General features: G+C 41.6%; 1 protein-coding gene across 1 annotated transcript in view; it reads left to right on the forward strand.

The window, feature by feature from the left end:
- The window catches only part of LOC124795929 (spondin-2-like), a 259,765-nt gene that overhangs the window by 185,880 nt on the left and 59,893 nt on the right, over window positions 1-13,992 (forward strand). The window lies entirely within an intron of this gene.

Genomic DNA, 13,992 nt, shown 5'->3' on the forward strand with positions numbered 1-13,992 from the left:
GTGAAGGATTTGTCATTACATCCCCTGTCAGTCTAAACCGCTACGTACAATCCTATTAATTACTAATAAAATGTTCGCTGAATGTGGTATACCACACAGTGTAATTAGGCGCTAATACATTCTGTGAAAACTGCTGTTGAAATACACATTATTAATCATAACGTCGGCTCCTGTTTCAGAGACTAGCAATAAGAATTATCACAAGCAGACTGTTCTGTATTTTATTTTGCTATACCGTCGTACAATATGTTCATGTCTTAATATCCAGAGCGATAATACTGGCTTTTTGACTCTGTTGTGTGACATGTTACTCTTATTGGCAAGCTAAACTTTTTATACTTTTCAATAACGTGGACTTAGTGTTCTGTAATTCATTTTCTCCCTGTGCCTTTCGCGCTTCAAATGACTAATACCGCCAACAGAGTATTTGCTGAGATGCTTGATCATGGATCGTTTCTGTTCATCTTTGACCCTTGTGGAACTCTTACAGTGCGATTCTTCCTTTGCTGACCAGAGGTACTGTACTAGTGGCATGACAGCACACAGGGTACGTGACAAAATTTTGTCTGTCAAACCTAATGTGGTAAGAAAAACTAGCCTCATCGATCGACCCACGCAGAAATTGACGAAAATTTCATCTCTGACTAAAGTACCAATGTCCTGAAAGTGGTTACTGAACTTAATATGCGTCTGTCGAAGACAGAGCAAAAGATACCTGTATATGTAAAACAACATTCAAAGTGCTGTGAGGTATCGCCGACAGTTCATTTAATCGCAGCCACAAGGTTCAGTGGTGCAAAATGTCTGAAACCTGCGTTATCGACTCTATCATGAAACAAGCTTAGTTGGAGAGAAAAATCAGTGGTAGTACACAATTCTTTCTAGCCGTGTGGTTCAATTCCTGCAATAATTTAGTCAGTTACACAGTTTGTCCAAAAATATGGAAACACTAAAAACAGAACGGATTACCATGCTTACTTCGGTGTAGAAAACTCGTTAGGATTCAAAGCAGCTTCCAGTCCAGGGTTAAATACGGGTCCTGTACGTCTTTCACAGGAATTTTAGAACATACTTCCTGCGAAATAGTGGTAAGTTCAGGTAACATAATAATATTTTGAGATCTGGTGCTGTGGTGGCGACGAAAGTGGCGATAGCTTATACTCGTGCCCAGAAAATGAATCTTCGATTATGCGCGCTGTGTGTAAAGGATCCCTGTCGTCTTTGCACATAGTATCACATTGGGGAGCAAACATTGTACCATGAGATGGACCCGATCAACCGAAATGGCCCCAGAATGGTTGGCAATAATGTGGAGGAAGAGTTACAGGATGGCCGGCCCGCGGTGACCGAGCGGTTCTAGGCGCTACAGTCTGGAACCGTGCGACCGCTACGGTCGCAGGTTCGAGTCCTGCCTCGGCCATGGATGTGTGTGACGTCCTTAGGTTAGTTTAGTTTTAAGTAGTTCTAAGTTCTAGGGGACTGATGACCTCAGATGTTAAGTCCCATAGTGCTCAGAGACATTTGAACCAATTACAGGATGTTTTGAAGGTAATGAACACTCTAATGAGTACAGAGAACGGACTTAGAGTAAATCGATGGAAGACGAAAGTAATGAGAAGTATCAGAAATGACAACAGCTTGAAATTTGACATCAAAATTTAGGATCACAAAGAAAGTGAAGTTAAGGAATTCTGCTATGTTGGCAGCAAAATAATCCACGGTGGACGGGGCAAGGAGATAAAATGCAGATTAGCTCTGACAATAATGACATTCCTGGCCCCGCCGGCCGGTGTGGCCCAGTGGTTCTAGGCGCTTCAGTCTGGAACTGTACGACAGCTACGGTCGCAGGTTCGAATCCTGCCTCGGGCATGAATGTGTGTGATGTCCTTAGGTTAGTTAGGTTTAAGTAATTCCAAGTTCTAGGGGACTGATGACCTCAGAAGTTAAGTCCTATAGTGCTCAGAGCCATAGCCATTCCTGGTCCGGGGAAGTCTACTAGTCTCAAACATAGGCCCGAATTTGAGGAAGAAATTTCTGAGAATATACGTCAGGAGCACAACATTGAATGGTAGCAAAACATGGACTGTGGGAAAACCGGAACAGAGGAGACTCGAATCATTTTAGATGTGGTACTACGGAAGATTGTTGAAAATTAGGTGGAGTGATAAGGTAGGGAGTGAAGAGGTTCTCTGTAGAATCGGCAAGGAAAGGAATCTATGGCAAACACTGCCAAGAAGGAGGGACAGCATAATAGAATATGTGTTACGATATTAGGGATTAACTTACGTGGTACTAGAGGGAGCTGTAGAGGGCAAAAACTGTAAAGAAAAAACAGATATTGATATATATTCAGAAAATAATTGAGTACGTAGGTTGCATTACTACTCTGAGACGGAAAGTAATCAAATATTGTTCATATTTTACTTTGTTCATTTATTTAATGCAAACTGTCACACAGCCACTGTTTTGATTATAATTTTAAAATGCAGTACCACCACACTCTCAAATATTGCATTTACTGTAGGTTCCCTCAAACGCCTCCATTTTCCTGCATTTATTTATTTCTGTTTATCTTATTGATATTGCTTAAGTTCCTTATTTATTCTGTAGTTACATTGATAATTGTCTCTTCTTTTAATTGGTTTGTTTATCACTCTCCATGTGTCATACCTCCTGATGTAGCTTTGTCTAGTACTAATTTTATTTTATTTTATTAATTTTGTTTATTAATAGAAACTGCTATGTAGGCATGCTATTCTTATTTTGTGTTAAAGGTTTCCTGTCTACTCTATTGTTATTATTTACTGCTCAATTTTTACTTTTTCATTGCATTACCACCACACTCTCAAAGATGTCACTTACTGTATGTTTCTACTTTAGCCTAGACGTGTTACTTCTCTTGCAATGTTTTTTGCAAACATTGTAACTTCTTTGGTGATAATACTCAGTAAATGTCTGAAGATGGCCTTGTAAGCCGGAAACCATTTAACAACAAAAGTAATATTGTAGAACAAAAGCAAACTGGTGCTTTTCATTTATTATATTGTTGTTCTATCAAGAACCGACGGGAGATTCTGTTAACATGAAAATCTAAATCTGGATTGCCTGCTGCGGGTTTGAACCGTCGTCCTCCCGTATTCGAATCCAATGTGCTAACCACTGCGCTACCCCTTTCGGTCTACCACTTAACTGTAACGCTGTGTTGTAATTGAATTTAATGAGACTGGGCTGACTACATACATGAAGCAGTTTATACTGACCTCTAAACTAAATTTATAACGGAAGTTGGTGTTATTCTGAATAGCACTGGGTACGTTTCATATTAGTAACCAAGATCGTGATTTTACCCGCCAGTAGGGGCGGATTTGATCCTATACTTACTGTTACGCTTGGCTTGATGATGTGTAGTTGAGTTTTATGACACTTGTACGGAAACGGAATGTGTAGACATTTCTGAGGAGTCTAAGGCACTTCAGGTGGTTTCTTGCTTTCACATTTGTTAGCTTCGCCAACTGACAACCAAACATATTCAAATCTAACCTAGACCTCCAGCTAAGCTACTTATCAGTCTGTCACGACAACCACGTTCTTTACTTTCACAGTTGTTGACTTCACAAAACCGCAGTCAGTCACCTTCCGACGCTATTTAGACCTGGGGCAAAGCTGCGTATCGACCTGCCATCACAAGCAGGACTCGTAAGTGTGCCGTATGCTACTCAAGAAAGCAGCTTATCCCACCGAAACTCTGCAGAAATGTCTCTACACATACGTGTCACTCCACACAAGTATTCCAACGACGTGTGTTTAGAGAATTGTAAATTGCATCATGATTCACATATCACATCGAATAGCAACTGATTAGATGGATTAGTTCACAGGTCCAGTGAAGGTTGACATCACGTCATATAAAACATTGCGGAATGAAGCAATGTGATGTGGAGGCCACCCTCAGAGTTAATGACCGCTCTAGTTTTTAAATGAAGTAATTAAAACAGAACTCCAACATCTGGGAGGAAACAGCAACGATAACAGCGCTACAAAGTTGTTTGCAACTGGTCGTTAACCGGTTCCCGGCAGTGTGAAACGAGTACTTCACATTCATTGCCGCAGTATCTAGTAGTAGCTCTTCGGGAAAGACGCGAGCCCCTGAATATTTTAAAGGTAATAGCCATAACATATTTCGGCATCAAAGCACTTTACTCGCAGCTGACACACCATTACCCAAAATGGAATCTTAGATGCCGACGGCGTCAATAGCGGTGAGCGGGTTGCCGAATATGGCAAAGGGGTTGGGGAGGGTGCGGGGAGAGGAAGCTGGAGGGGGGAGGGGGGGGGGGAGCTGGGAACCTGCGCGGCGATACATCACTGACAAGCGACTCAAGTGCCGCCGCAAACCGGATCGCGGCTCGGAAATAGCCTGCCGGCCGCCGGGTCGTGCCCCTGGGGAAGAGAACAGCGGCCCATGCGGCGCCCGCCAACCGGTTCTCCCCGTTTACCCTCTCCAGATGCCTATCCGGAAGTCACGTCCTTAGCGTCACGTTCGCGTGTGCCTAAAAGTGGTATTACACGACGATCCGGCACGAGCGCAAAGGCGCATTATCCACGCGTGAAAATAGACAGCGGTTCTAACAAGGGAACCTCCCCATCGCACCACCCTCAGATTTAGTTAAAAGTTGGCACAGTGGATAGGCCTTGAAAAAACTGAACACAGATCAATTGAGAAAACAGGAAGAAGTTGTGTGGAACTATGAAAAAAATAAGCAAAATATACAAACTGAGTAGTCCATCGGCAAGATAGGCAACATCAAGGACAATTCAAGCGCAGGTGCGCCGTGGTCTCGTGGTTAGCGTGAGCAGCGGCGAAACGAGAAGTGCTTGGTTCAAGTCTTCCTTCGAGTGAAAGTTTTAGTTTCTTTATTTTCGCAAAGTTATGATCTGTCCGTTCGTTCATTGACGTCTCTGTTCATTGTTATAAGTTTAGTGTCTGTGTTTTGCGACCGCACTGCAAAACCGTGCGATTAGTAGACGAAAGGACGTGCCTCTCCAATGGGAATCGAAAACATTTGGTCGCAAGGTCATAGGTCAACCGCTTCCTCCACAGGAAAACACGTCTGATATATTCTATACGACACTGGTGACAGCATGTGCGTCACATGACAGGAATATGTTGTCGACCCACCTAACTTGTACACTTGGCGAATGGGTAAAAACATTCTTCTGCCTTGCCCGGTTTAGGTTTTCTTGTGGATGTGAAAATCACTCCCAGAAAATTAAATTTTTCACTCGAGGGCAGCCTTGAACCAAGGACCTCTCCATCCGCAGCTGCTCACGCAAACCACAGGACCACGGCGCGCGTGAGGAAAACCTATCTTTCAAGTTGCCTATCTTCGGTATGGACTATCAGTTTGTATATTTTGCTTATTTTTTTCATAGTTCCACACTGCTTCTTCCTGTTTTCTCAATTGTTCTGTCTTCAGTTTTTCAAGGCCTATCCACCGAGCCAACTTATAACTAAATCTGAGGGGGGTGCGATGGGGAGGTTCTCTTGTAAGTGCCCGTGAATTCGCGCATGCGCCCTCGACGGCAGTAGTGCCGGCATGCGCAGAGGAGGATATTGCGAGTGTGCTTTCTGGTAGTTCTTGTTTATGGTTTACTGTTAAAGTTCTGTAGGTTAAGTACTGTCTTTTGCAACTGTAATGAAAGTCTTATTTCGACCAAACGCGTTACGCTTTATTCTAGAACACCTTCAGTGGTCACTGTAACAATATTTTTTTTTCTCTTAAATTTGATTCGCTACACTGTGAACAGTTACACTATAACTGCATCTATAAACAGTGTTAACTCTTAACATTGTTGTTTACATTATTCTTCCCGTTCTTCTATATGGACGTGTTAGATTTTGGCCCATAGCACTTTCACTGCACTAAATACATTCACGTTTCTGTGCTGTGAAGAACTACTGTGAGGTCGATCACTTCAGCAGTTGGGTCCCATTGGAACTTACCACAAATTTCCAAAAATTCCAAGAACTATTGGCATCCCGGCATTTCTTGTGTCTTGTTTTGCTATTGCTGGATGCTTTTGTCACTTCTTTGTTTCTGTAGTCGTGGGAGCGTCTGCTATCGCTGTGGTTGTGTTTTTGTAGTTTTTCTGTGAGTGTGTGTGTGTGTGTGTGTGTGTGTGTGTGTGTGTGTGTGTGGCCGAGTGGTTCTAGGCGGTTCAGTCCGAAACCGCGCTGCTGCTACGGTCGGAGGTTCGAATCCTACCTCGGGCATGGATGTGTGTTATGTCCTTAGGTTAGTTAGGTTTAAGTAGTTCTAAGTCTAGGGGACTGATGACCTCAGATGTTAGTCCCATAGTGCTCAGAGCCATTTGAACAATTTTGTGAGTGCGTGTGTGTGTGTGTGTGTGTGTGTGTGTGTGTGTGTGTGTGTGTGTGTCAGAGAGAGAGAGAGAGTAGACCTACAAAAACATAAACTCTTTTATTTTTTGTTAGATGTGGGTGATTCTCTTTGTTTCGTGCGTGTGTGTGTGCGTGTGTGTGTGTGTGTGTGTGTGTGTGTGTGTGTGTGTAATTAAACGCCGTGTGGGATTAGCCGAGCTGTCTCAGGGGCTGCAGTCATGGACTGTGCGGTTCGTCCTGGCGGAGGTTCAAAAAAATGGTTCAAATGGCTCTGAACACTAAGGGACTTCACATCTGAGGTCATCAGCCCCTAGAACTTAGAACTACTTAAACCTAACTAACCTAAAGACATCACACACATCCATGCCCGAGGCGGGATTCGAACCTGCGACCGTAGCGGTGGCGCGGTTCCAGACTGAAACGCCTAGAAGCGCTCGGCCACACTGGCCGGGGCGGAGGTTCGAGTCTTCCCTCAGGCATGCGTGTGTGTGTTTGTCCTTAGGATAATTTAGGTTAAGTAGTGTGTAAACTTAGGGACTGATGACCTTAGCAGTTAAGTCCCATAAGATTTCACACACATTTGAACATTTGAACAAGTAATTAAACAAAAGCAAAATGTTTGGCCGGCAGACTTTCTTTTCTAAAATCTGTGTGTGGAAAACATTCTTTGTAGTGATTACTTTGTGTTGTAGAAGTCGAATGGATAAAATAAGTATTAAGCGTCCTAATCCAGGCGTATAGTGAGGATCCTCACGATCCTGTATATCACGGGCGGGTCTGGCCCACGACTGGTTTCGATCCGAGGCGCAGAAGGAAGTAGACGGAGAGCTAGCGAGATAATTGGCCCTCACACCTTCAAAGTTATTATCAATAACTCAGTATAACGACCATCTGAGGGCAAATATTGTCTTATTGTCAGTGCTAGGAGTAATGACGAATATGCTGGAACTTCCTGCCACATTAAAACTGTGTGCCGAACCGAGACTCGAACTCGGGGCCTTTGTCTTTCGCGGGCAAGTACTGTACTATCTGAGTTGCCCACGCACAACTTACGACCCATCCTCATAGCCTTAATTCCGCCAGTACCGGCCAGCCGTTGTGGCCGTGCGGTTCTATGCGCTTCAGTCTGGAACCGCGTGACCGCTACGGTCGCAGGTTCGAATCCTGCCTCGGGCATGGGTGTGTGTGACGTCCTTAGGTTAGTTAGGTTTAAGTAGTTCTAAGTTCTAGGCGACTGATTACCTCAGAAGTTAAGTCGCAGAGTGCTCAGAGCCATTTGAACCATTTGAACCGCCAGTACCTCGTCTCCTATCTTCCAAACTTCACAAAATATTCCCAGTAATGCCATACATAATGAGAGTGAGTGCGATTGTTATCGATTTAAGAATTCGACATTCCTGTTGTTCACGTTTTTTTCCGGTATGGCTTCTGTATAACGCAGCCGATATATGTTAACTTCAGGCGACTCAGACAAAGTTTTTAAAATGACAAAGAAATGATGGCTTCATTTATTTAATGTTAGAGAGACTACCTATGCCTCTGCGACCGGTCATGAAAAGCATTCTTTGCAAATGTTTAAAAACTGCTGATTTATAGTGTTTTTTGGATATTAACATAATAAATTGGAAACACTCAAATAACCGGCCTGTGACCGAAATTCGCAACCTTACTCCTCATTGCTTTTCGAATGGGTCAGCTTATCCCATAACCGTATTCGTTTTTCTTTTCTTTCTTGTATCAATATCAGTAAATAATTCTTGTCTTCTGTGGACGTATAAGAACACTGCAACTGTTGAAACTGAGAGTAATGCACAGTGAATTAACTGCTATTTCTTGTTTTAATATGCCTTTATTTTTGCTTGATGACATTTCAAGATGCCTGGCATCCCATCTTCAGATGTTTACATTTATTTACGTATTTTGAATATCGTTTCTTTACTAAAGGCGTTGGAATATTTTGCAATGGAAAGTTTGAAGGCCAGAAGACAGTTACCGCAAAACGTCGTAATTAAATCAATCAGTCAATCAATCAATCAATCAATCTCTTTATTCATCCGTTGACAATATACATTGTATGAATGTAGTCAAATACAATATAGTTTTTTTTCTTTAATTTGTTTCAAAAACTTAGATAATAAATACAAATGTTTTATATCAGTATATATAAATAATATTAATTTTCCATATTCAGATATTCTTCAGTGCTATAAAAACTATGTGTTAGTAAAAATTTTTTAAAATCTACCTTCAATTTATGAAATTCTTTAATTTTCTTTATTGTAGAAGGAAATGCACTAAAAAGTATTTTGGGCTGGTAGTTTACACTTTTTTGGTAGAGTGCTCCTTTGTGGGTGTCTGTGTGAAAATCATCCCTGTTCCTTGTTTCATGGTTATGAACCTGATTATTTAATGTTGAAAATTCCTGGAGAGTTTTCAGAAAGCATACACATTCATCGATGTATGAGCTAGGAAGAGTCATTATTTTAAATTCTTTAAATATTTCCCTGCATGACACTCTGCAGGGAACCCCTTTCATTATTCTAATTGCCCTTTTTTTGTAGTTTGAAAGCTTGTTTTGCCGTACCTGTATTTTCCCAGATCACACCATATCTAAGCAAACTGTTCTATTAAGCATAATAGGCACAAAGTAATGGTTCAGTGTTGCAACATTCGTGAAGCATTCTTAGCACATAGCAGCATTTACTTAATTTTTTACTCAAAACTTCTAGATGCTTTTCCCACCTCAAATGCTCATCCACCCATATACCGAGGAATTTTGTGTACGGAGCTTGTGCAATAACATAGTTCCCTAACTCAGCTTTTACTCTTCTTCTAGCTTTACTTTTAATATTACTGAAATTCATCAATACCGTTTTATCCTTGTTTATGATCAAAGCATTATCAGTAAACCATTTTCCTGTCTCATTTATTGTCCTAGAGACACTCTGCTGTAGATCATCCTCAGTATATCCTTTTATAAAAATGCTAGTGTCATCAGCAAACATCACCGTTTCCGCAACTGGCAGATGGTTTGGCAAATCGTTTATGTACACCAAGAACAACAGATGGCCTAACACGGAACCCTGGGGCACTCCATAGCTAGTTTTTTTTGAAATCTGAAAGATACTCTTTGCCTTCATGAAAAAGAAACAATTTTCACGACGCGCAAATAAACGTAAACAGCTGAAGATGGGGTGAACGTAAAATGAATGTACTTACAAAAACGCGTGTTTTGAGGTGTAATTTGCTGGCGTGGCATATCGAGAAAAGGGTGCTATTCATAACGTAATGCTACAACATACGCTAATGTCGCGGACGCTATAGTTTTGACTTTATCCGCTAGGAACGCTCCTGTCGCGTCAAGTGACGACGCTGCCCGCTAGCTCATGTAAATATGTGAATCACACCTGCGGGTCACCAAAGATTGCCCATGCCTGCCAACTTTATATCGTAATGAGTACCTCGCCAGTCGTTTTTTTCTGAGCAAATATTCATATAACCTTACATTCGTAACTTTCGATTTGCATACGTAGCGCCATGATCGACGAATGTTCGCATTTGATTGCGTTTTTTTCTTTATTTAACCAAGCCGGGAAGGAGAACCTGGCAGTAGCGAGAGAACCCGATCAAATGAATAAAAGAAAGGTTTAATCCCTAGTTCCGACAAGGAACTAGGAATTACCTCCTACCTTACTGTGACGCTTCAGCGAATTCCTTCCTGTGTCATCGACGGCAGTTCGTCAAAACAAGTCACATCCTTCTCACGAAGTTCAGAAATTCATGTGGATCTTCGAGTCTCAATTCCTCCATTAATAAGGAATCAATACGTCCCGGGCTTCGTCCATTATTCCCAGCCAGGGTCGAATCAAACACTGTCTGGCTTTTCGTCGTCTTACTCTAAGGATTATAGATAATGTCAGACCAATGACTCCAAATGCGTCCTCTACTTGCATAAATGTATGTTTTGATAAAAACATGCTTGTGCAACGAAGTGTCATATAAAACGAACAGTACAATAATCACATAATCCAATTACATCTTCGTAAGAGAATGGCAAGCATTTAATAAATAAGAACCTTGACCTCTCAGAATTTTTTAATTCGAAAGAACGACTTTACAAGGAATCAGGGATTGACCTTTGAGTTTCGAGTGTTATTGCCGTCCAGTACTCATGCGTGGGTTCGCGCCATTTGTACATCTCAGGTGCATCGCGTAATGTTGGCCTGAATCGCCTTCCAGTGACATAGTAACCCTTAAGACATAGTAATAATATTCTTCTTTTGCTTTTCTTCCTAATAGGTGTTTTGGAGGATTACACCACAATCATCAGCTTGATTTATTTCCGTTAAAAAGACGCATGTGCTACTTTTCTGTGGATAACGTTTCGCTGTCCTGCAGTAGTCACGGACTCTTTTTCCCGCATGTAGGTTTTACTCACATACACTTCCTGTAACTAAAATTTTTTCCTTTTATTCTTTGGGGCACGTTATGCTGTCTCATAACATGATTATTATGAATATCAGCCAGCTGCACTACTCTTTAAATTCTTTTTGTTTTATAAATCACTCACGATGAGCCCATTTCATCATATTGCCATCATCAGGTCCTCTTACATGTAATATCGTTGCTGCTATGTCCTGTCTGTTTTTAGAAATTCTAAACTGAAAACGTTATAATAAATCCACTTGATAATGGAGATAGAGTCCTCAAAAAGCGTAGGTGCGGAACGATAAATGTTGTTGGTTAGGCAGTAATTTGTATTTTCATGTTGTTATTCATAACGATCACGGCCAGTCTGCATTTAGGTTTAACCAGAGACCCACCTCGGCTTCACACAGGAAGCACTATTTTGTTTACGTCCTGACGACTTGTCTGGCGTAGCGGTAATTTTGTGTGCTGGTCACTGCTTAGAGTTAGTTAGGTAACTGAATATTGTTGGATTCCCTATTTAATTTGTTACTTTTATCTGTGCGCAGCTTAAGCCCAACACGCTCAGTGAGCTCCGTGAAACCAGGTGGTAAATGACTGCCTGATGTACTAACACGATATTACCGTGTTGTTATTTCTCATTAACGTGACAGAAAAATGTCAGGAGCATTAACCAATGTTAAGATGTACCATATGCGCTGCTGAATAGTTCTTCGTTAACTCACCTGATGAAATTTACTTCGTAAGTGTATGCGTCTACTAACAACAATATTTTTATGTCGCTACGCTTTTGTTGTTACTCTTTCACACAAGCCCCCCGTTATCTTTCTGTACCTAACGAAATTTAAAAAAATATATATAAGTAAATAAAAAACTTAATCCATTCAGCCTGAAAATTACACATCTGATGTCTAGTTCATTAGCTGGTTACGTAGTTTTGAATGAATGAATCTGGTTTAGCTATAATATTTGGAGTGTTCTTACCGCAGACTATCTTTATTACGAGCAACTAACTTCAATGAATTAATGAACAGTTTGCATTTAAAGCTTCAGAGCTGGATATTAAAATTTTACTCTTTCTTTTCTTTGTTTAAGTAAGATTTTACTTGGTGCACAGTTTCTTTTCTTCAATAGTTTTTATTCAATAGAGGATCGAAATCGTAATAACGTAAAACTACACATATTACTTACACGCTACCCGCACTAATACGAAATAAACAACGCGTTCTGTCTCTGATATGATGTTTTTCCCTTTGTTGTACTTCATTGCCTCATCTGGGGCAGGCTGGCAGCAGCCGAAAGACATTAATTATACAACAGAAGACATTTAAAATTACAAAGGAGAAAATATGGCGGACAGAAATATGAAAATGGGGGAACATAGTGAATGAGAACAGACAAAAAGGGGGCGACTGTAAAATGGAGATAAAAACCTTAAAAAAGTATTGAGCACAAAAACCTCACGCTGGGAGAATTAAAAGAACACAAGGCGAAGTATGGCTGGAGCATAAAAGTAGCAATGGACGGCGTAGCACATAACGATCACTGACAGTAACACTATGTACAAGTCCAGTACACAATTAAAATCACAGCTCTGTACGCACAGGAGAACAACACCAAACACAACATTGACGTAACACGCTGAAGACGATGAACAACACATGATCTTCCAGGGGCTAGGAGATGGGGGAGAAGGGAAGAAGGGAGGGAGAGGTGGAGAGGGGGTTGATATGCTTTACCACAGAACTCCTTTATAAGACTGACGCTCTCTTGTTCAAACCATACTTTCTACTATATCAAAAGAACAACACCTCTTCCCTCTTTATAGTAATGTACGAAGAGGGACCCAAAAGTAACCAGAATCGTAATGCTGCACGTCGTGTACTTGTAGTAGCAGGTTGTGGCTTCTTTGGTAGTTCTTTGAGCGTGCGTACAGTGCAGACGTGACACGAGGAAATGGCTAGTTCTTACGAACAACGTGGGCAGTGAAGTTTTGTTTCTTGCTCGGCAAGAACGCAGCAGAAACTGTTGCGATGATTCAGACAGCCTACAAAGACGATGCTCTTAGTAAAACACAAGTGTACGAGTGGTTTTCTCGGTTTAAAAAGGGAGAAATGGTGGTTGAAGATCAGCCTCGTTCCGGTCGACCTTCAACTGCTCGAAGCGAAGACAACATCGACAAAATACGTGATCTCATCAGTGAAGATCGACGCAGGTTAATCAACCAACTCGAGAACTTGTCCGAGTTGTCCTGGAGCTCAATACAGCGCATCTTGACCGTCGATTTGGGGATGCGAAGAGCGGCAGCAAAATTCGTGCCAAAGCTTCTTACCAGAGATCAAAGGGATCGTCGCGTTCAAGCCTGTCTCGAAATGAAGAACGCATTCAAAGATGATCAACATTTTTTCAACTAAATCATTACAGGTCATGGTGCTATCGGTACCATCCAGGAAGTAAACAACAGTCATCACAATGGAAGTCACCTGGCTCACCTCGACCAAAAAAAGCTCGACAGGTGAAATCGAATGTGAAAACGATGTTGATCTATTTTTTTGACATCAAAGGGATCGTACATTCTGAATTTGTCCGTCAAAACTAGACAGTAAACCAACAATTCTATTTGGAGGTTATGAGACGGCTTCGCAGAAGTTTATCGCGAAAACGTCCAGCTTTGTGGGATTCTGGCGTGTGGTTCCTGCATCACGACAACGCACCCACGCACACGGCTCTCAGCGTTCGCCAGTTTTTGGCCTCAACGAAGACGACTACCTCGACGCACGCGCCCTATTCGCCGGATTTAGCACCCTCAGACTTCTTCCTATTCCCGAGGATGAAGAAAGACTTGAGGGGGAAGCGTTTTGCGGATGTGGAAGACGTAAAACGCAATGTCATGGAAGTGCTGGCAGGTATCAAAGAGGACGAATTCAAAAGGTTTTTCGAACACTAGAATGAACGTTTGGACAAGTGTATTAATGCTAATGGAGAGTACTTCGAAGGAGATTAAGGTTGTATTTGAAAACAATGAAGTATATGCTTTCTAGAAAGAAATTCCGTTTATTTTTGGCCTCCCCCTCGTATTTCGTGATGACGTAAAGAAAATTCTTCGTAATTTGTGGACAGTTATCTTGTGGGTTTATGTATGGCGTTGTCATGGAGATCAT

Source organism: Schistocerca piceifrons, chromosome 4 (genome assembly GCF_021461385.2).
Source record: "Schistocerca piceifrons isolate TAMUIC-IGC-003096 chromosome 4, iqSchPice1.1, whole genome shotgun sequence".
Taxonomy (NCBI): Eukaryota; Metazoa; Arthropoda; class Insecta; order Orthoptera; family Acrididae; genus Schistocerca; species Schistocerca piceifrons.